We start from the raw sequence: 23,501 nt of genomic DNA on the forward strand, positions 1-23,501 counted from the left end.
TTGCTTTAAGGAAGGTGGCTTCCCGGCCAAGAATTCTGTGAGAAGACCCGGGAGACACAGCAGAGAAGCTGAGGAGGGCTGTTTCAGAAGGAAGCTGAGAAGTGCCTCTGTGGTCCTGGCTTCCCCGGTGTCTGAGGAAGAGAACATGGGGCAGTGGCAGAACAAACAGGCAGGTGCAGGCTGATGGCTCCCAAGGCTCTGGCCAGAGAAGAGGCCATGCCACTGACTCTTCGGGTTGTGCCATTTGATCTTGCACAGGCTCAGCAATGATGTGTTTTGGAAATAGTTGAAAAGCTTCACCAGGAAGAATCTAGAAATTATTTCTGCTAGTGTTTTCTGTTTGTGTGGAACTTTTCCCTTTGTATGGCAAATTCATATCTATGTTCTCTTCTTATTCGTGTGAACAGTCCTGGAGGTGATGAGTAGGTAAGTAAGTAATTAGCGTTTCCATCTGACAGAAAAGCAAACTGTGGCGCAGGAAGCGAGGGAAAGACATCATTTATGCCTGACAACTGGCTGATGGACAGAACTCTTACTTTTCCGTCTTTGTAATGCAGGGCAATAAATATCTAGTCTAGAAACAACTCTAAGATGAACCACTCAGTGACCTGAATAGCTGAGCCCAGTTAACATCTGTGGTGGAACAAGGACTCCAGGCTCCTGGCACCAGAGTCCCAGTTTCTTGTCCTCCTGCCATCCCATTTCTAGACTTCACATAAGAAGTCACCTTCCATAGCTTCCAAAGGCGTTCCACACCAAGTGGCGTCCTGTCTTTGGAAATGCTTTCCGGTCTACTGAGAGGCGATCACCAAGAGTCACACTGACCAGGATTCAGTGACTTCATGCGCAAGCTATCTTCCTCCCAGTCAGTTTCTGGAATTTACCCAGAGGTCTTGTGGAACCACACGTCGATGACTGTTTAGTAAATTGACCCTGGCGTTAACGGTAAATTTAATGCCAGCACTTCTTCCCAGCGACCTTATTTGTTGAGTCAGACTTAATTCGATCACAATCTTTCTGAGATCAAGGATCCAAGTCCCTGGGTGGTGTGTCTCTGAGGGATTCTCAGACTGCGTACTGCAACTCAAATGCCTTAAGTGATGCGAAACAATTCTGACAATCAGCAGTTTGGCTGCCTTTAGTATTATTATCATTATTTTTTTACACAGTGAACTCAACCACATACTTTGGAAGGCAGACATTAATTTATCATTAGTTTTCTATGAGTGTTGTCATCAAACATTGGTAGGATTGAGTGAAACTGAAATTCATCTGAAGGGGAAAACATTCTAAAATCTCCGATAGGGACAAGCAGCCACTTTAGGGCAGTTGAATTTTGGAGCTCAGTGATTTCCATTTGTTACTGACACAACTTCCATTCTGTGAGAATAGAAAAGGGCTGATTATGAAGTTCCTTATCACATGTCAGTGACAGAGATGACCGGCATTTTAAGACACAAGAAGAGAGAGTTATAGAGTTATCAAGTCATGAAGATAAGAAAAAAGAAACAAGATAAGTTAAAATAAATAAGCACTTTGGAGCCCACATCAAGTAAACAACTCTTTTTAATTAAGAAAGAAATTTAAAGCATGAAAGAAAAGAAAAGGGGCTTAAAGGCAATTTCTGTTAGTGTGAGGTATTTTCAGGAAAGAATTGGGGCAAGCAAGGATTATTATTTTCTTGAGCTTTTGATTGAAATCTCCGACTTTCATCCCTTCTTCAGTTAGAAAATCAAGAGACCAGGGACTCAACCTCCAGCGAGGGGAAACTAAATGCTGAAAATAAGCTCAGGCTATAGAGATTCCTGGGGGGCGGTCAGTGGGAGGGAGGTGGCTGCTCAGCCAATCTTCTGAGTAACCGGGTTTTTCCTGCCTGGCCTTCTGCCTTGGCCACACAGAACATCAGATCACGTCTGACTCCACACCTGCCCTTCCAGGCTTCCTGCCAGAGCTGTCCCCTCCCAGCGGGCCAGCCTCAAGCCCTCCCTCCCGCAGACTCAGTCAAGCTCTCCTCCATGCAGCTGCCAGGGGCAGCTTTCTCATGGCCACGTGTGGCTCTGCCCCCTGCCCCCTGGTAAAAGCGCAGACTCCTTGGGGCAGAGTCCATTTCTTATTTATTTATTTATTTTTTTTTTGAGAGGGAGTCTTGCTCTGTCGCCAGGCTGGAGTGCAGTGGCGCAATCTTGACTCACTGTAGCCTCCACCTCCCGGGTTCAAGCGATTCTCCTGCCTCAGCCTCCCAAGTAGCTGGGATTACAGGCACCCGCCACCACTCACGGATAGCTTTTGTATTTTTAGTAGAGACAGGGTTTCGCCATGTTGGCCAGGCTGGTCTCGAACTCCTGACCTCCGTGATCCACCCACCTCGGCCTCCCAAAGTGCTGGGATTACAGGCATGAGCCACCGTGCCCACCCCATTTCTTATTCTTTACAGACATCCCACATACAAAACTGCTGAACTTGGCTTCTGAACAATACAGGTAGTTCAGCTCCTTGCCAGGTAAAAAGAATTCACTAAAATCTCAAACATTAAAAAAAAAATCTGTTTTCCCATTGGGGAAAAAAACTCTTGGCTGCGTAGAGGTCCTTTATTAAGTCCACACAATGTAATATTACACAACCATTAAAAAGAATGAGGAGGGACTCGGACCGAGGCGGAGGCCAGGGCAGGGCATCCAGGAGCGGAGTCTGCGCTCGCTGCCGCCATGTGGGACAGTGGTGACGAGGATGTGTACCCCGTGCCCCCGCACCACACGCCAGCACTGTCATCACAGACTTGGCTGCCCAACCCCATTGTCTACCTGATGAAGGCCTTCGACCTCCTCGTGGACCGACCCCTGACCCTCGTGAGAGTTTATAGAGTGGCAGCACGCAAAGAACAGGTACTACTACTACCACCGGTAGTACCGCCGCGTGCTGGTCATCACTGAGCGCAAGGAGAAGGACATCTTGTGTGTCAGGCCTCTGAGCCCAAGCTAAGCCATCATATCCCATGTGACTGGCACGTATACATCCAGATGGCCTGAAGCAACTGAAGATCCACAAAAGAAGTGAAAATAGCCTTAACTGATGACATTTCACCATTGTGATTTATTTCTGCCCCAACCTAACTGATCAATGTACTTTGTAATCTCCCCCACCCTTAAGAAGGTTCTTTGTAATTCTCCCCACGCTTGAGAATGTACTTTGTGAGATCCACCCCCTGCCTGCAAAACATTGCTCCAAACTCCACCGCCTATTCCCAAACCTGTAAGAACTAATGATAATCCACCACCCTTTGCTGGCTCTCTTTTCGGACTCAGCCTGCCTGCACCCAAGTGAAATAAACAGCCTTGTTGTTCACACAAAGCCAGTCTGGTGGTCTCTTCACACGGACGCGTGAAACATTGTGCATACAAGAAGCCGAAATGCAGTGGAGGAAGGACTACAAAGTCGATCGAGAAATCGTCAATATTATCCAGGAGCGGCTCAAGGCCTATTAGTAGAGGGAAGGAGAGAACTACAGGCAGAACTGGCCCAAGGAAGTGGAGCATTCACCCAGGTGGCCAAGGCTTACTAGGACCGCTATCAGGACCTGGGGGCCCACTATTCTGCCAGGAAGTGCCAGGCCAAGCAGAAGCAGAGGATGCTGGAAGAGAGAAAAGCTGCGAAAGAGGCCGCCGCTGCCGCCTCCTGAGGCAGCTGTGGATGCCCCTGCTGTATGGCTGTGCTTGACTGTTGCTGAAATAAAACCCTGCAACCTGGAAAAAAAACAATGAGTAAGGGGCGGGCCACGGTGGCCCAAGCCTGTAATCCCAGCACTTTCGGAGGCCAAGGCAGGCAGATCTCTTGAGCTTAGGAGTTTAAGACCAGCCTAGGCAACACGTCAAAACCCCATCTCTACAAAAAATATGAAAATTAGCCAGGTTCACTGGTGCATGCCTGTAGTCTCATCTACTCGAGAGGCTGAGGTTAAAGGATCGGTTGAGCCTTGGAGGTGAGGCTGCAGTGAGCTGTGACTGCACCACTGCACTCCAAACTGGGCAAGGGAGTGAGACCCTGTCTTAAAAAAAAAATGAATGAACAAGATTGATATCTACCCATCTGAAGGTATTTTTCACAGTGTATTTATTGTTAGGTGAGCAAAACAAACAGCAGACAATTATATATGGTATGATCCAATTTTTGTAAAATAGTGACAAAAAGGAATGACAACCTTTATGTGTGAATATGTTTGAATGAACAAGGAGAAAAGTAGTTTTCAATAGCTGGTACCCAGGCTCCAGGCATAGGGAAAGGGACTGAAAGGATGTAAGAAAAAAGCGGTTTTAAAGAAAGCGCTTACAAATAAGCACAAAAATGCATGCATCTGTGTAGTTAATGCAGGTTATCATGTAAAAGTAAAATTAAAACATACGCAAACCTTTAAAAGTCAACTTTAGAGTTTTAAAGTAATTGTGGTACAAACACACTTTGAAATTTCTCCTGCCAGTAAATGAAGACAGAGGAATGTGAGGGGAGGAAGGACCTGAGGAAGGGAGGGACAAGAGCAGGGGAGGGACAAGAGCAGGGGAGGGACAAGAGCAGGGGAGGGACAAGAGCAGGGGAGGGACCTGACGGGGGAGGGATGTGAGGGGGCGAGGGACACAGTGGTGGAGGAACACAAGGTGAGGAGGGATAGGAGGTTGGGAGGGACCTGAGAGGGAGGAAGACACAAGCCTGGGAGGGACCTGAGAGGGGGAGGGACACAAGGGGAGGAGGGAAACAAGGGGAGAGGGACATGAGTGGGGGAGGGACAGGAAGTGGGGAGGGACCTGAAGTGGGGGGACCTGAGGGGGATGTTCTGACTGAGGAGAAGCACAGGGCCCCTGTTGAGGGGAAGGACAGTTAAAAGACAGAAAACAGGTTTTCTCCTTTTCCTTCCTCCTCCTCCCTTTTCTCTTCACCTCCTTCTCCCTCCTTTCTTTCTCCCCCTCTGCACCCTCCCCTCCTTTTCCTGCCCTCTTCCTCTCCCTCCTCCTCCTCCTCCAGGAAACTCTGCCTGGCTGAGTGGGATCTGTTCTTTACCCAGGACGTATCTGTCTCCAGAGAGCTGGTGAGCCTTTAGGGAGAGGGCAGGCCAGGTCTCACTCCTCCTCCTGCCCTTCCCAGGATCTGTGAGAAAAGTGACTCATCCAAGGTCACAAAATTTATTAACCCCCAAAACAGGCCTAAGATCCCACTCCCCCAACCCACAGGCCCCAAGCCCTGCATCAGGTGGCTGGAAGACATCAGCCGTGGGCAGATGTTCTGACTGCTCAGAAACCCCTGCGGCAGGAATTGCGCTGCGGGCCTCTCATAAAGGGAAGGCACCTCCAGCCCCGCCTCCCTGGGAGCCCGTTGCTAAGTTTTCATTTTCCTGCTGGGAGGGCTCGGGGAGCATTGGGTCCTGGCACTTTGTGCCTCAGAGATCCTTCCAAACAAGCCGCGTGGTCCTTTGACCACATGGTGGCTGCCAGGGAACACTGGTTGGCTTCCTCTACCTCTCCGTACCCTTCCTCCGGCCATGGTGTGTCTGCCCAAGGGCTACTAGGATGGAGGGTGCCTGGTGGGCGGATGGTACCCTGCCAAGGCCTGCTCCCCACCCACCGTGGCCTCTGCCTGCGAGAACTCAAAGGGGTTACAGAAGTCTGCAGGGTCCCTGGGAGAGTCTCCAACACCCCTTCCCCATGCTCTTGAGCTCAGTGGATGCCCTGTTTCTGTTTATTTGCACGAGCTAGAAACTTGGGACTCAATCCTGACAATTCCTTCTCTTTCATCCTGTGGGAATTCATGGCCAAGCCTTGCCCTTTTCATCTCCCAAACGCCCCCCGAGCCCATCCCTCTCCCACCATCCCTGTCCAAGTTGCCCCCATCTCCCAGCTGGACCCCTGCAGGGGCCCCGAGTGCACCTGTGTTTCTCTTCTGCCTCCCTCCCAGTCAGCTGACTGGGGATGTCTGGAGTCTGGAGTGGAGGCCGGGGGGGTATGGCTCCTTCAACACTGTTTCTCCCAGGCAGCTGGGGCGGAGACCCAGTGCTTCAGGCCATTCTCCACTAACAGCCAGCATGATTGTCCTGAAATAAAAATTGGATCTGTTACTCCTCTTTTTAAACCCTCAAAGGATTCCCAGATGGCTCCTCTGATCAAGACACATCGTCTACCTCTCCCAGCCTCAAGAGGCCAGCCCAGCCCACTCACCTCTCCTGGGAACCGCTCCCTTCCATGCCCCCAGCTCCGTGTTCATCCTTCCAGACCCCAGGCAAGCTCTCAGGAAGCCGTTTTCTCTTCCTTCTTTACCCTTCCCTGTTTCTAATCATGCATGGATGAACATGATCATTTGATTCATGTCTTCCTGTATCGGAATTTGTCATTGTCACAGCTCATGCTAATCATTCCAGAATATTTGTTGAATTGAAGGGCTAGAGAATTGCAATCGCATTCAGGTGAAGGCAGTGACTGTGGATACAGGAATGGAAAGATCAGGACCCCCAAACTCAGGATTCCAGGAAGGGTTCTTGAAAAGGGGGCCATCTTCATTGACAGCTGAAAGACTAACAGGACGTCTTCAGGCCAGGGCACTGGGGCAGGAGGGGTATTCTTTGCTGGTAGTAGGTGCGAACAAGGCCCTGGCGGCTGGGAGGATAAAACAATAAGTAATCCACAGGAAATGGTGAGAGAGAGATAAGACAGGACCGATGGGCTGGCATCAGGTTACCCGGAGCCTTCAGCTCAAAGCTGAGAAGGCTGGGCTTGGTGCTGTGGGCCACGTGGAATCCTGGAACGCTGATTTTAGCATGGAGAGCCCCTTACTGGTATTCCTAGCACAGGTGCAGTACACAAGCATCATTGCTGGAAGGGACCCAAGCTCATTCAAGCCCAGCGCTTTTACCTGGCAGATGAGAAAGTTGAGAGAGAGAGTGACTTCCTCAAGGTCACACAGCTGACAGCCAGTGTGGTACTCTTTTCTAAAGAAAAGAAGGATCATCTCAATCAGGTATCCACCTGATTTGAGCTCCTCGTCATTCTTTCTCCTTGTCACTCGCAACAGCCAACTTTCTTTTTTCTGATGTTGGAAAATAAGTTTGTTCATAAAAGTACTCCTCCTGGCTCCTGCTCTGTTGGCCCTAGCTGCTTAGAAGACCTGGCTTCCCGGCCTAAGTAACTGTATGTATTCACATATAAGGGGACCTGGTTCAGTCCCTCCCCTCTGTGTACCTTACTTTCCAGTCTATGCTGCTAACCCCAGGCTTCCAGGAGAATCAGTGCAGGGAAAGCCCTCTGCCTGGCCAGGCATAATGCAGATGAATGTGCAAAGGCCCTGTGGCACCCTTGGGCTAATAACTTCACCCAGCCAGCGAGGCCCAGAAGTGGCCATGAAGACCCTTTTGGAAACTCTGACAGTAACTGTCCAGGTTAGCCTAGCTAGACATTCATTTTCTTTTCTTTTCCTTTCTTTTCTTTCTTTCTTTCTTTTTTTTTTTTTTCTGAGAGAATATCTCATTCTGTCTCCCAGGCTAGAGTGCAGTGGCACAATCATGGCTTACTGCAGCCTTGACTGCCTGAGCTCAAGTGATCCTCCAGCCTCAACCTCCTGAGTAGCTGGGACTACAGGCATGCACCACCACACCCGGCTAGTTTTTTTGTTTTAATTATTTGTGGAAACAAGGTCTCACTATGTTACTCAGGCTGGTCTCAAACTCCTGGGTTCAAGTAATTCTCCCACCTCAGCCTGTCAAAGTGCTGGGATTGCAGATGTGAGCCAGCGTGTCAGGCCTTAGCTGGCCATTTCTAAATTATTTTTAACACCGGTCCTCAGATGTCACAAAGAAGCAAACGGTGGTGCCAGGGCACCTGAGCCACACTGGTGGGCTTCGTCCACGCATGAGGATCAAAGACGAAAAGAAGAAAAGCCCGCCAACTGCAGCCCGTCACAGTTCCTCTTTTAAACCCTATTAGATCATATCGTCCCCAAGGATTGACTCTGTTCCTCCTTAAAGGAATTGTGAGTCATTATTTTTTCTGAAAACTTACTTTACAAATGAAGGAATCCCCATAGCAACCATTCTATGTCCTTGGAGACAAGAGAAGGAAGTACAGTGAGAGGCTCCCGGTCTCCCGAGGAGCCAAGGCCTCTTGTTTACAGACGTCTGAGAGACCACGAAATTGGCCTGATCTTCAGATTTCAGTTGAGGCAGAGGCTAAAAAGAACATCTACATGGAGAGCATAGCCAGGGAAGTCAGCACCAGAGCAACGCATAGGGAGCGCAGAGGAGGCCTGGGCCGCCTTGAGGTCTGCAGGCCGGGGAGACCGCCACCTGATCTCCTCAGGAAGTGGCTGGGCCCAGGCCAGGCCTCCAGCAGCAACCTCCACTTCCCAGGCTGCTCTGGGGGGGACTTCCCTCCCTTCCCTTTCTTCCCTTTTCGCCTTCCTTTTTTTCCCCTTGTATCACAAAGCATCTCCTCTGTCCTTGACAGCATGGGAAGAGAATTGGAAAAACCACCACAGGTCACTGTTGGTCTCTGGCGCTCAGTTCACGGGGAGGAAACCTGGCTGGGTGCCCTCCTTCCAGGCGAGCAGAAACGGAGGGGCTGTGCTGGTCCCAGTAGAGGAGTGGGGCATGTGTGTCATGCATGTGTGTGTGCATGTGTGCATGCATGTGTGCGTGTACGTGTGTGCGCGCATGTGCGTGCATGTGGCTTGCATGTGTGTGCATGCGTGTGTGTCGTGTGTGCACGTGTGTGCGTGTGTGTGCTGTCACCGCGGTGCTGACGGCCTGCTGCCATCAGCTCTCTAGAGAGCAGTCTTTCTCTTCCCACACCATCCGCCACTGCTCCTGCCGCCCTCTCCTGGAAGCAGCTTTGACTAGCACCTGTTCATAGCTTCAGGGGTTTCTACAGGGCCCGGGCAGGCAAGTGGCCAAGATGGGCTTCAACTCCTGAAACAAGAACTCTCACATCTCCTCCCACCCACCAGCCCACCCTGAAACCTCCAAGGCACAGAGAAGCAAGGGGCTGGGAAGTGGAGGGTCTGGGCCGAGCCCAGCTGGAGGCAGAGGGCGCTTTCCCACTGTCTGGGGGTGCGCCTGTCCCTCTCCTTTTAGGCTAGGTGCCTTCCGCGGCCCGCCTGGTCCACAACACCCTCCTCCGTTCTGGGTCCGGGTCCCGTTCCGGCCTGCCCTGCTCACCTTGACCAGCCACACCCACTTTGCTTTGGGGCTTCGCATGAGGAGCCCAGTGGAAGGGAATGCCGGGGTCTCAGGCTGGGTGGGGCATGGGTCTCCTCAGCACCGCCCGCCCGCCGCCTCCTGGCTTCCATCTCTCACAGCAGGAGCAGGGCCACCACCTGCCGCCTGAGCTCGTGCCAGCTGTTCCCCTCTCCCCCAGGACAGACCCTCACCTGGGGGTTGGGTTTGCCCACCCCTGGGCACCCGGGGAAGGGAGGGAGGGGAGCAGGAGGAAGGAGAGGCACAGCCACCCCAGGGGAGGGGTAGGAAACCCGGATACTCTCTACCTGTTTCCCACCTGGACACCCAGAGCTCGGGGCAGCAGACCCCAGACTCCAGGCGCTTTCCTCTGCGGGGCGGCGGGGCGTCCACACCCAGGTCCGCGGGGCCGGGCCACTGTCAGCTGCTTCTCCCCAGCTGTGCTCCGCGTGCTGCCCGCGTGTGCTTGGGCTGCAGTTTGCTCCTCGTGGCGTGCCCTGCTCACTGCTCACCATCCCAAAGAAAAAGAGAAAGGAGAGCCCCTTGTTCCCCACCCACATTTTAAGGGAAAAATACTGTGCAAAGGGCTTCACATGCGTCTCGGTTTCCAGGCTCCACGATGGCTGCTCTCAGTACCACCTCCTTCTTCTTCAGTGTCCCTTCCTGTTCACCATCCATTCACCGCACATTTGCTCAGCACCACTCTGTGCCTCGGCCTGTGTCTGTCACTGGGAGAAAGACAAGTTCCTGTGCTCAACTCTGAGCAACAGTTGCTGAGGAAGGAATCAATCCCTTGGGGAGGCTGCCCACCAGGGGCGGATGAGATGCGGGGGTGTGCGGCCACCGCCCTTCTCCCTCCTCCTTCCTCCCTCCTCCCTCTTCCTTCCTCCTTCCTCCCTCCTCCCTCTTCCTTCCTTCACTGGGGCCTGCTTTACTTTCTAGTGTCCATTCAGGCTGCTATAACAAAAATATCATAAACTGGTTGGCTTATAAACAATAGAAATGTACAGCTCACAGTTCTAGAGGCTGGGAAGTCCAAGATCAAGGTGCCAAGATCTGGTATCTAGTAAGGGCCTGATTTCTTGGTCATAAATGGCCTTTTTATTATTATTATTATTATTATTATTATTATTTTATTTTAAAGACGGGGTCTTTCTTCATTGCCCAGGCTGGAGTGCAGTGGTGCGGTCATAGTTCACTGCAACCTCAAACTCCTAGGCTCAAGCAATCCTCCCAGCCTCCTGAGTAGCTGGGCCTGCAGGCACACACCACCACACCAGGCTAATTTTTTTTTTAAGATGGAGTCTCATGCTGTTGCCCAGGCTGGAGTGCAGTGGCATGATCTCGGCTCCCAGCAACCTCCACTTCCCAGGTTCAAACAATTCTTCTGCTTCAGCCTCCCAAGTAGCTGGGACTACAGGTGCGCACCACCACATCCAGCTAGTTTTTGTATTTTTAGTGGAGTTGGGATTTCACTGTGTTGGCCAGGCTGGTCTTGAACTCCTGACCTCAAGTGATCCTCCCACCTCGGCCTCCCAAAGTGCTGGGATTACAGGCAAGAGCCAGCACGCCTAGCCAGCCACTGTGGGTCACATGGCAAAAGAAACGATGGTTTTCTCTGGGGCCTCTTTCATAAGGGCATTAATCCCATTCATGGAGCTTCACTCCTTATGGCCCAACCTTCTCCCCAAAACCCTACCTCCTAAGATTTCAACATATGAATTCAGGGGACACAGACATTAGGACCACAGCAAACAGTAAGCTTCTTCATCTTACTAATGTATATCTCTGGGGCGAAGTTTGACCCTGGGTTATGAAATGAGTGGTTAGTTGTTCAGATGTCACCCATAATGCCACAGAAACGGGGCTCTTCCCTCAGGCTAAGCACAGCTCTCTCCAGCCTTGTTGGTGGACTGCCTTGGTGATGGGCCTGCCTTCCCCACTAGGCTGAAAGTGATTTGAAAGATCTCTCCAAACCTCCAGCCCCACTCATGTACCTTAGAAATCTCAGTGATTGAACCCCTGCGTGGCATAGAGTAGATTCAAAAAAGTATGGAAGTGACCAGACCTTACCTGATGGGCAGAGGGAGCTCAGAGATGGGAACAGAGCTGGTCCTAGGACACCCAAGGGGCACATCCTGGCCATGCCACTTCCCACCTGGTTAGGCTCTGTCCTGAACATCCTCGACTGTAACACAGGAATAGCAATGCCCACATCATGGGATTGCCAGGAGGATCATAGATTATGTACAGAAAACTGGAGCAACAGGTGGCAGGCACTCTCCCACAGAGGGTTCTCTAAAGCAGCTCTCAGATTTGGAGTTAAAATTTCCAAGGAAGAGGTTCCCAGTCAACAAGCATTTTTTGACTGAAGCAAAAACTACTGTGAACCCAACACTGCTCTAAAAAATAAAGTAAATTTAAAAAGAAAAGGGAGCTTAGGATCAACGTGGAAGTTCCTGATCCTCTGTGCTGGGGCACTGAGGCCTGAGAACAAGGGCACGATGACTGAGGAGCAGAGAAGGAGAGAGCAGAGGTGTCCAGGACCAGATGGGGGCAGAGAACATAGAAGGGCCAGGCAGCCCCTCACAGTGGGGACCGAGTGGGGAGCAGAGGGCCCTGCGGAGATTCACGCACAGACCAAGCAGCAGAGCATAGCTTCTGCTGGTGGATCCCACGACTGCCAGAATGGTGGCTTTGACTTAAAGCCAAGGAGGGTGGCTTGAAGGCTTGGAAGGAATAGGCTCCCTCTTCAACGACCCTGGGAGAAGAAAGAGGGAGATGAGCAAAGGGCTGGGGTCAGCAAGAGGTCTCACACCCTGGCAGGGCCTAGGAGAGGGTTCCCTGGAGCAGAGGGAAGTGACAGCAGGAGCACCCCCAGAAATGACTTGTCCCAGAAATGACACCAAGTCATTTCTGGGGGTGACCCCACTGACTTGGGCCTGAAAAAGGTAAGGCAGGGCTGAGGCCACCCTGGCATGCATGTGGCGACAGGCAAGTGGAGGGCAAGCATGAAGTGCCACTTCAGGCCCAGGAAGGCCAATGGGCAGGGGCTTTCGATCAGTGTGTCCCATGCACACGGTGAGTACGGAAGGGATTTCCTGCTTCCAAATGAGGTGAGGTTCTGACTTCAATGATCAGGAACTTCCATGTTGATTAATCCTAAATTCTTTTTTTTTCTGTTTTAATATACTTTGTTTTTTTAGAGCAGTTTTAAATTCACAGCAAAATTGAGCAGAAAATATAGAGATTCCCCACAGACTCCCTGAGCCCATGCATGCATCGCAGCCCTCATTATCAACACTCCCACCAGAGCGGTACATTTGTTGCAATTGGTGAACCTACACTGACACGTTATAATCACTACAGTCCACTGTCACTCAGTTTACATTAGGGTTCACTCTTGGTGTTGCACGGTCTATGGGTTTGCACACATTTCTAATATGTGTCCACCAGTATAGTAATATACACCGTAGTTCCAAAATATACAGAGAACTCTTACAACTCAAGAATCCAGCCTGGGCAACAGAAGGAGACCTCATCTCCACAAAAAATAAAAAATTATCAAGGCATGGTGGCGCATGCCTGTAGTCCCAGTTACTTGAGAGGCTGAGGTGGGAGGATAGCTTGAGCTCAGGAGGTCCAGTGAGGTGCAGTGAGCTGTGATTATGCCACTGCACTCCAGCCTGGGTGACAGAGCAAGACCCCATCTCAAAACAAAAGCAAAAACTCAACAATGAGAAAACAGACAATGTGATTTTACAGTGGACCAGAGACCTTTATAGACGCCTCACCAAAGAACTTATACAGATGCAAAATAAACATGAAAAGATGCTCCACATCATATATTATCAGGGAAATGCAAATTAAAACACCAATACCACTGCACACCTATGAGAACAGCCAAAATCCAGAACACCAACAACATCCAGTGCTGGTGAGGATGTGAGGCAACAGGAGCTCTCATTCATTGCTGATGAGAATGCAGCCACTTTGGAAGACAGTTGGGCAGTATCTCACAAAACTAAGCATACTCCTACCATCCCATCCAGCAATCACACTCCTTGGTATTTACTCAAAGGGGTTAAAAACTTATATCCATGCAAAAACCCGCCCATGAATATTTACGGCACCTTTATTCATGATTGCTGAAACTTGGAAGCAACCGAGATGTCCTTGTGCAACCAAGATGTAGGTGACTGGATACATAAACTGTGGTACACCCAGACAATGAAATACTGTTCAGCACTAAAGAGGAGCTACCAAGCCATGACAAGACGTGGAGGAAACTTACTGTCAAGTGAAATAAGCCCGTCTGAAAAGGCTACGGACTGTACGATTCCAACTAGATGACATTCTGGAAAAGACAAAACTATGGGGACAGTAAAAAGATCACCAGTCGCCAGGGCTTAGCGGGAGGGAGGGATGAGTAGATCTGCAACACAGAAGATTTTTAGGATACTGAGTTCCTTTTTTATTTTATTTTATTTATTTTTGAGACAGAGTTTCTCTCTTGTTGCCTAGGCTGGAGTGCAATGACTCGATCTCGGCTCATTGCAATCTCTGCCTCCCGGGTTCAAGAGATTTTCCTGCCTCAGCCTCCCAAGTAGCTGGGATTACAGGTGCCTGACACCATGCCTGGCTAATTTTTCTATTTTTAGTAGAGACAGGAGTTTCGCCATGTGGGCCAGGCTGGTCTCGAACTCTTGACCTCAGGCGATCCGCCCGCCTTGGCCTCCCAGAGTGCTGGGATTACAGGCGTGAGCCACCGTGCCTGACCGTGAGTTCCTTTTTTAAAAGATGAAATGCTGCAGCCCAAACGCCCATCAGTGGATGCATGGATAAACCAAATGAGACATCACCATACAATTATTCGGTCACAAAAAAGAATGAAGTACTGACACATGCTACGGCTCGAATAAGCCTCAAAAACATTGGGCTGATTGCAATAAGCCTGACCAGAAAAGGTCACATATTGTATGATTCCATGTATATGAAATATCCAGAAGAGGCAAATCCATACAAACAAAAAGCAGATTCGTGTTGGCCAGGACCCCAGGGAAGGAGGGGATGGGGAAATAACTGCTTAATGGGTGTAGCGTTTTCATTTGGGGTGATGAAAATATTTCGAAATGTGATACAAGCGGAATGTCCTAAATTCACAATGTTGACATTCAACATCGTGAATGTCATTAAATCCCACTGAATTGTACACTTTAAAGTGGTTAATTTTGGCCAGGTGCAGTGGCTCACACTTTAATCCCAACACTTTGAGAAGCTGAAGTGGGAGGATTGCTTGAGCCTAGGAGTTCAAGACCAGCCTGGGCAATGTAGGACCCCATCTCTAGAACAAATTAAAAAATTAGCTGGGGGTGGTGGTGCGTATCTATAGTCCCAGCTACTCAGGAGGCTGAGGCAGGAGGATCATTTGAACCTGGGAAGTTGAGGCTACGATGAGCCATGATCACGCCACTGTGCTCCAGCCAGGGTGACAGAGTAAGACCCTGTCTCAAACAAAATAAAATGGTTAATGTTAGGCCAAGGCAAGAGGATCACTTGAGGCCAAGAGCTCAAGACCAGCCTGGGGCACAAAGCGAGATCCCATCTCTATGAAAAGTTTAAAAAATTAGTTGGGCACATCTGTAGTTTTAGCCACTTGGAGTCTGAGGCAGTAGGATCGCTTGAGTCCGGGAGCTCAAGGTTACAGTGAGCTATGATCACTCTGCTGCACTCCAGTCTGGGCAACAGAGAAAGACCGTGTCTTTAAAAAAAATAAAAGAAATAGGCCGGATGCGGTGGCTCGCCCCTGTAATCCCAGGACTTTGGGAGGCCAAGGTGGGCGGATCACTTGAGGTCAGGACTTAGAGACCAGCCTGACCAATGTGATGAAACCCTGTCTCTACTAAAAATACAAAAATTAGCTGGGCATGGTGGCGGGCACCTGTAATCCCAGCTACTTGGGAGGCTGAGGCAGGAGAATCGCTTGAACCCGAGAGGCGGAGGTTGCGGTGAGCTGAGATCACGCCATTGCACTCCAGCCTGGGCAACAAGAGCAAAACTCCATCTCAAATAAATAAATAAATAAATAAATAAATGAAAGAAAAGAAAAAATGGTTAATTTTATGACTTTATATTACGTACATTTCACCTCAATTTTTTTTAAAGTTTGCACGTTTAAAAAGCAAGATGAAATGCTGTGACGGATTCTTCGACCACAGTCCAGCTCCTCAGGAAGGCAGGACTTACTCTCCCAGCTGCTGGGTGCTACCCACAGACAGTCCTCAGCTGTCAGCTCCTTCCCTTCCGTCCCTTCCCCTCCCCTCGTGTCCCCTGGCCTCCCCTCCTCTTCCCAGGTGTGCACCCCAAGAATTTGATCTGATCTTCCCAGGTGTTGACCCCAAGAATTCACCCTAAAGAAACCTCTTTTGTGCCAACCTCCCTCTCTGAGATGGCTTTCTGGGGACCCCTGCACTGCAATCCCGTATGTTAAAGCTTTATGTACACATGCAAATAGTGGGATCATAATCTTACTGCCTGGGGACCGGAGGGCAGAATGTACTCTTTGTCCTCACGTAGGACAGACTGCAAAGGCCCCGGTGCCTCTGCTGTTTCTGTTTTTATCATCTGAGGAGCAGGTTTGCAGAGTGTGCCCTGTTGTTGCATTTTGGTTTCGCAGTTGCTTTGGAAAGCTGCCAGGACAGGGCCTCCGACTGGGGGGAGCTCTGGAAAGACATTCACCCAACCACTCTGATCCCCCAGGTTACTCGTTCCAAGGCTTTTAAAAATAGAAGTGTGAAAACCATTTAATTGCCAAGATGCTGTAAGGTTCTGGCTTCTATGGCCACGGCCAAGTTGGAAATGCAGCCTTGGAGATGCATGTGGAAAACAAATGCTTGTTTTTCCCCCTCGCCTCTGACTCAGATGCGGTAGTCACACTCGGTGAATGTCATCTTGTTCCCAGGCCAAGAGTCATGTGCTGGGCAGTGGTCACTGGACCATCGGTGTGGCAAAGAGGTCGGCTGTTGGTACTGTAATTACACCTGGCGGCGGGGGTTTCCGAAGCAGCCTCTCCTTCCATCTTTGAGCCCAATGAACCGGGCTAGAGATGGGAGTGGCAGAGCTCAGGCCTTGGGAACTCAGGCAAGCCATGCAATCAGGGCCTCAACATTTCTGCCGTCTTATCTTCAAAAAGCAAACATCAGAACCGCCTATTTCCACAGGTCCAAGCAAGTGTTTTGAAAAAGCATTTTAAAAGCCTGGGATAAAGAAGGATAACATATCAAGAATGTTCTTAAATGCAGCAAATTGAAATGTTTGATATTTTGCAGAATCAGGCTTGACGTTTACTTTGGTGGAAATTATGAGGGCAGAGTAGGCTGAGCACGTGATGATGTAAACAAGATGTCGCTGTAGAGGAGAAGGAACAGGCTTTTCCAAAGCTACAGAAAGCTTTCGTTTCCGTCTAGTAATTGATAAGCTAATGATAAACCATTTTCATGACTTCATTAAAGATCCCGAAGGAGTTTTCCACCTGAAACTTATCTCACCTAAATTTCCACATGCGCTGGAAATAATAAAACTGTTTCATTTTAAAGATGTAATTCAGATTGCATTTTACTAATTTGGTGAGGCTTCCTCCACTTAAGAGAGATTGTAGTTGATGAAACGCCCCATCGATTATGTAAAATATTAAGACATTGATGATGTGGAAACAATATAAATGATATTATGTTGAAGGACGGTTGACTCAGTTTTGTTGATGGGATGCAATGCCAACACCAGCTGGTGTCAGCTTCCCAACAGGTGCCACAGTGACCGCACTGAACAGCTAGGCCACCAGAGGTGGGGAAGTGTCTCCCGGAAGAACTGCCGGGATGGGAGGCGGATCCCACTAAGCCTAACCTGGATTCTGGGTACAGCTATGTCTGATAAATTTCTGTGCCATCAGCCTCCAGCAAAACATTTGCTGTTTTGTGTGGGAAAGAAAGGAGGCAGTAAGAAGTGTGTTTTGGGGCTCGGTACAGTGGCTCACACTGTAATCCCAGCACTTTGGGAGGCCAAGGCAGGTGGATCACTCGAGGTCAGGAGTTCGAGACCAGCCTGGCCAACATGGTGAAACCCTGTCTCTACTAAAAATGCAAAAATTAGCCAGGCATGGTGGTGAGCACTTGTGATCCCAGCTACTCGGGAGGGTGAGGCAAGCGAATCACTTGAACCTGGGAGGTGGAGATTGCAGTGAGCTGAGATCGTGCCACTGTGCTCCAGCCTGGGCGACACAGTGAGACTATCTCAAAAAAAATAAAAAGAAGTGTGTTTGGGGTGAAGGTGCCTGGGAGCAGAGGTGAGAGAGGTGAGGAGCATAAAGAGTCATGTGGAGCCTGTTCCCCAGCCTGGCCCCAGGAGCTAAGACTTTCCCCGGTAGAGAACAGCCTGGTGGCCGTTTTCACAAGCATCTTTGTGAAGTACAGAGCACAAGTCGAGGCTCCAGGCCTCAGTGAGAGAGCAGGACACGGACTGGAAAGCGGCCCTCATAGACACATGTGGAGCACAGTGTGGCCACAGGAGCACTGAAGCAATTACGGCACCGTTTAGCTACTTGTGAGGTTTGCTCTGAGGGGACACAGACCTGGAGGCAGCACCTCAAAGAAGCCATGGCAGTGAGGGGACAGCACTCGTGTGTCCTTCATCATCAACACAAACACACACACACACACCCCACCCCGAGGCTCCAGTGGGAGGCGATGAAAGGACTGGGAGTGTGCCCCGCGAGACTGCATCTGGAGGTTCCCAGGACGGCCTGGATGCGTTTATGAGGAGCCTCCGTGGTTCTGGGTTTTGCGAGTAAAGGGGGTCGATGAGGGAATGAATGCTCACAGAACTCTGTGGCTATGAACTTGACCAGCATTGTCCTGGCTTTGGTGGGAGGGTGAGACTGGGAAAAACAAGGCAGATGCAAATCCCGAAAAGCAGGCTTGAGATTCTATGGCTAAAATCCCCAGAAAGACTTCCCGCTTGTTCCAGGCACTTTCGGGGAAGAGGGCCGGGCAAGAGAAGAGTTTGTAATTCACATTGTTAGCAAAGGCAAGGCAGCCATGAGCACGTCTCACTCCGAGTTTAAACTCCTCGTTCAGGGTAGCTTTGGGGATATTGTTATTCTGCGCAAGTAACTCTGGGCTAAATGGCAATCAGGGTGGGATTTAGTTTTCCTCCAAAGCCCGCTCTGCATCTGGAGGCCTATGCAGAGAGGTTTGCTTTGAAGGAGATGACACAGCTGCACTGTCTCCCCTGTCTCCCTCGTCTTCTACCTCCAGTAAAAATGTGGGCCAGGACTCGTGGTCTTAGGGTGTTAAGACAGAGCCAAAAGGATCACCGCCAAAATGGATAAGATTAAAAAGTGATCCTCCAGCTCCTTCCTATTTTACTAGCAGGAGAATCGATGGGCTCAGCACAGAGACCTGGCACTGGAGTGAGGGAGAGTGGCATCAGCTTGAATGATGCCAAGCAGCATTTTATCATAAAAAGACATTTTTTTAATTTGCAGTTCACTTTGAAATACAGGAAGTAATTCTTTTTCAGAAAGATTCATCTTCCCCACTTTGTCCTCTTAGGCTTTTTGAATGAACATGACTACTTTGAGCAGGTACCAGCCAGAAGAGCATGGCAAGAAAGTTGGGGGCCGAGGCAGGGGGTGTTGTAGGGGGGACCGTGGGAGGTTAGCCTCTTTCCAAGAATGTTGAACCCCAGGACTGGATAAGCCTAGACCAGGTTTGTACAAGATTTCCCTATTGAACAGCATCCTCCACGGGGTTCCCCATAAACTCTATTTATGAATCTAGAGCTGTAGCCATTGAATAATTATTGGAACAAAGATCAGAATTTTTGGTTAAAAAAAGGCAGGTAAGGGCCAGGCATGGTGGCTTACGCCTGTAATCCCAGCACTTTGGGAGGCCGAGGCGGGTGGATCACAAGGTCAGGAGATCGAGACCATCCTGGCTAACACGGTGAAACCCCATCTCTACTAAAAATACAAAAAATTAGCCTGGCGTGGTGGCGGGTGCCTGTAGTCCCAGCTACTCGGGAGGCTGAGGAAGGAGAATGGCGTGAACCCGGGAGGCGGAGCTTGCAGTGAGCAGAGATGGCACCACTGCACTCCAGCCTAGGCCACAGAGTGAGACTCTGTCTCAAAAAAAAAAAAAAAAAAAGGTAAGTAAGGTCAGGGTAGAGACACAGTGGGTTAGAGAGCCCTAGGGGATGGGGTGCTACTGGTTTCTACTGTAAACCTTGAGTTCAAAAAAGTATCGATGAATGTAGATCAAGGGGCTCTAAGTCCTTCCCATTGACAATAACTATTTGCAAGGGCAGACCAAGCAGATCCACTCACGGGACCCCTCTCCCCGAGCAGCACCTCCATGCTGTGCAGGTCTCAGTGGTGCTTTGTTAGCAACCTGGGTCCCACCGTCCTGGTCTGCAGCCCTCTCAGCTCTGTCTCACTGTTGCTTGTCAGATTGTCACCCACACAAGCTCACGGTCTGTAGTTCTGGCAATCATTTCTGTGAATGGAAGTGGAGGTGGTGGTGGGTATATGGACTGATTTGAGCCCCCCTCAAATTCACATGTTGAAATCCTAACTGTAGTAATGCACGATGTGATTGTATCTGGAGAAGGCCGGGGGTGGTGGCTCACACCTGTAATCCCGGAACTTTGGGAGGCCAAGGCGGGTGGATCACTTGAGGTCAGGAGTTCAAGACCAGTGTGGCCAACATGGTGAAACGCCATCTCTCCTAAAAATACAAAAAATTAGCCAGGCGTGGTGGCAGGCACCTGTAATCCCAGCTACTCAGGAGGCTGAGGCAGGACAATTGCTTGAGCCCCAGAGGCGGAGGTTTGCAGTGAGCTGAGATGGCACCACTGCACTCCAGCCCGGGCAACATAGTGAGACTCTGTCTCAAAAAAAAAAAAAAAAAAAGATAGAGTCTTTAAAGACGTGAGTAAGGTAAAACGAGGTCATATGGTGATCCCTAACCCAATGTGACTGAGAGGAGATCAGGACACAGACATGCATAGAAGGAAGACCCTGTGAAGACACAGGGAGAAGAGGCTCTTGACAAACCAAGGAGAGGGGCCTCAGAATAAATCAGCCCTGTGGACACCTTGATCTCAGACTTCTGGTCTCCAGAATTATGAGAATACAGATTTCTGTGGTTGAAGCCCCCAAGCTGTGGTGCTTTGTTATGGCAGTCCTAGCAGGCTAAAGCAGTGGAGAAGGGTGCTAGAACTCCTGAGAAGGCCAGCAGTGAGGACACATGGGAAGGGGTGGTCTGTAGAAAGACTACTGGGGAAGGCAGGGGTGGGGCGGTGCCAAACAAAGCCCTGGGGGCAGATCTCGGACCTGGAAGGAGAACAGCCCGGAAGGTGAAGAAGGGATTGCAGGGAGATAAATCAACCTATCAGGGAGGGCAGGGTGAACAGAGGGCCGTGTCCCCTGCCCCAAACCCCCTGATATATGGCCCCTCCATTCCAGAGGGGTCAAATCTATAACTGCTAAGAACATGAAGGAACAGCCAAAAGTACACAGGACCCATTTCGTAAGACATGAAACACAAGCCACAGTTCTGTTTGTTCTCTGACAATGTAAACATCATACATTTTTATTAAGAGAGAAAATAAAAAGCAAAGAATCCACATGAAGCTCTCTAGGGAGCATCCCGTCACCGCCATGTGCAAGAAATCTGGTCTTCACCCGCATTTTAGCTCTGTTGGCCAGCATGATGTCCCATCCAGGGCCACACTGGGATGTTCATGGGCCCCAGGCATTTCTGCCTTCAGGAACCCCTTTCTCTACCAATAGAATATTTAAAGTTATATTTTATGGCTGTTGGATAAAGATAAAATAAGTTAACGCTGTCTACTAAACCATTTTCTTCAGCCTAAAGGTTAATGTCTTCCTTCTGATTTTAAAGACACAGAACGACTTCCATGGACGCCCAGGGCACTGTGGGCCTGGCACGGTGCCGACTGGCCAGCCCCATGGGGAACCCGCCCTGGTCACGGTGTGGGGGGCCCTGGAGCCAGCGCAGAAGGCACACAGGTCGGGAGGGAAGGGGCGGCCTGGGCCTCCAGCTGGCTGAGAATGGGTTCCAGCTCTTGGGAGCCGGTGAACCAGACTTGGTTGTTAGTAGGTGGGGTGGGGAGCAGGGCACAGGGAGACAAGGCCGAGATCCAGGCACTGGTGCTACCTGGTCCCTAGAGAAGGCAAGGACCGGAGGGAGAGCGCGGCGGGGCCTGCAGCCAAGGGACCTCCACGCTGCCGCTCCTGACCTTCTCTGTGGGGTCCTTGGTTCTTCCTTGATGAGGGGCCCAAGCGGCCGTGGGGGGTGCGGCGTGGCGCGCTCCCGGGAAAAGGCAGGGGCCGGGGCGCGGGGCTGGGCCGGGGCGCGGGGCTGGGCCGGGGCGCGGGGCTGGGCGGTGCCGGCTCTTTTCTGATGGATCCTCTGCCCCTCGGTTCGCGGTCCCCGGGCTGAGACCCCAGAGTCCCAGATGGCACCTCCGCCCGGTCACAGCCGCTCCCGACGGCAGGGGGGGCCCCGGCGCTGCAGGTGAGAGGCCGAGGGCCGGGATCACAAAGGCAGCTGGGCCCAGAAAGAGCCTCGGGAAGAAGTCCAGTTGGAAAAATAAATCAAATATTGAAAATAATGCATCGTCCCCTCGCCCGCACCCCAGCTCTGAAAAGCCCACTCCCGTCCGGGGCTCTCCCTCCTCGGGCTGAGCGCGTCCTCCCGGAAGGGCCAAGTGTCCTCCCAACCCCGGCTGGGAACACACCCGTGACGGGCAGGACGCACCGGGGCGAAAGCCTGAGCTGCCCCCCTCGGAAGGCTGGGAGTCCGGAGGGTCCCCCCAGGCCACTTGGCTTCCTCTAAAAATAAACACGGGGAAAGGGAAGCAGAGACACACCCTCCGGAGACAGCCTCGGGCGCTGCCTCTGAAGACTGCGCCGCTGCTCCCGCCCCCACGCCAGGAGCCCACCCGGTGGTCTTATTTGTAATGAAAACAAACGTGGCCCTTTCAGCAGCTGAGGACAAACATGAGACGAGCATAGTCAGGGACAGATGTTTAGGAGAAACAAAAGGAGGGTGTGTAGGAAGCGCAGGGCAAAGGCAAGCAGAGCGAGTATTGCAGCAGCCTTTGCTGCAGGCTGGGAAGTTTCTAACAATGCCGGGCTCTTGGAAAGCACTGAGACTGCAGCATTTGTTTTGATAGCGATGCAAGGAGTCACAAAGTCAGGCAAGGAGGGTCATGGAAAGTGGGGTGACAGGGAGAAGTCCGGGGGCGGTGGCTCTCCTCTAAGGCCTGTACCTAGTCCTCATCTCTCTCCAACCTCTTTACAATTTTCATCCATGGAAAGTGAAGCCCAGAGAAGTTAAGTAACTTGCTTAAGGTCACACAGCAAGTTGACAAAAACAAACAAACATATACCCAAAAAAAAAAATAAATAAATCACGGCCAGGCACGGTGGCTCACGCCTGTAATCCCAACACTTTGGGAGGCTGAGGCAGGAAGATCAACTGAGGTCAGGAGGTCGACACCAGTATGGCCAACATGGCAAAACCCCGTCTCTACTAAAAATACAAAAATTAGCCAGTGTGGTGGTGTGTACCTGTAATCCCAGCTACTTGAGAGGCTGAGGCAGGAGAATCGCTTGAACCTGGGAGGCAGAGGTTGCAGTGAGCCGAGATCGCGCCATTGTAGTCCAGCCTGGGCGACAGAGTGAGTGAGACTCCGTCTCAAAAAAATAACAAAAACATATAAAATAAAAGTAAATTAGGAATGCAAGACCCAAGTAACTGGACACCCAGTCCAGTGTTCGTGGTTGAGTTGCTCTTTGAGCCATTCAATCAACCAATAATTACTGGGAGCCAACGATGTGTTAGGCCTTACTCTGACCCTGATCTGCAAAGTGGTTTCTCAGGTGTTTAGTTCTTCCCATCTTCTACCCAAATCCAATCCATACACCGTATCTCAGCTGAGCTCCTCTGGTTCTTCTCTACACCCGCTCCCTCTCTGAACTGCAAGGCTGTGCCTTTAATGGGCTTTTGGCATTCTGTCTCCAGACCTCCCTTCTCATCTGAAGGGCTTTCGGGAGAACAGAGAAAAAACCAACCTGTCTCCAAACTGGCCCATCTCAGGGACTGGGGGCCTTTACCCCCAGTGAAAGATACAGACCTTACAGTGCTGCAGTACAGTAGAGTTAAGTGACTCCTTCAGATGGTTGGATGGGTCTCTCGATCATTCCCGCTCATAA

The 23,501-nt window shown here is 50.6% G+C and overlaps 1 long non-coding RNA gene and 1 pseudogene across 1 annotated transcript; one reads left to right on the plus strand and one right to left on the minus strand.

Annotated features, from left to right (window-relative positions):
• The first annotated feature begins 2,705 nt into the window (after window positions 1-2,705).
• Window positions 2,706-3,676, plus strand: LOC100598123 (annotated as a pseudogene).
• Window positions 3,677-4,090: 414 nt separating this feature from the next.
• On the minus strand, window positions 4,091-9,839 carry LOC115835384. Its single transcript, XR_004030351.1, has 5 exons — window positions 9,522-9,839; window positions 8,031-8,197; window positions 5,850-6,073; window positions 5,047-5,133; window positions 4,091-4,280 (listed from the first exon to the last, which is right to left on the minus strand). It is a non-coding gene; the product is annotated as an uncharacterized LOC115835384 (long non-coding RNA).
• Between the last annotated feature and the right edge of the window lie 13,662 nt (window positions 9,840-23,501).

This window comes from Nomascus leucogenys, chromosome 6 (genome assembly GCF_006542625.1).
Source record: "Nomascus leucogenys isolate Asia chromosome 6, Asia_NLE_v1, whole genome shotgun sequence".
Classification (NCBI taxonomy): domain Eukaryota; kingdom Metazoa; phylum Chordata; class Mammalia; order Primates; family Hylobatidae; genus Nomascus; species Nomascus leucogenys.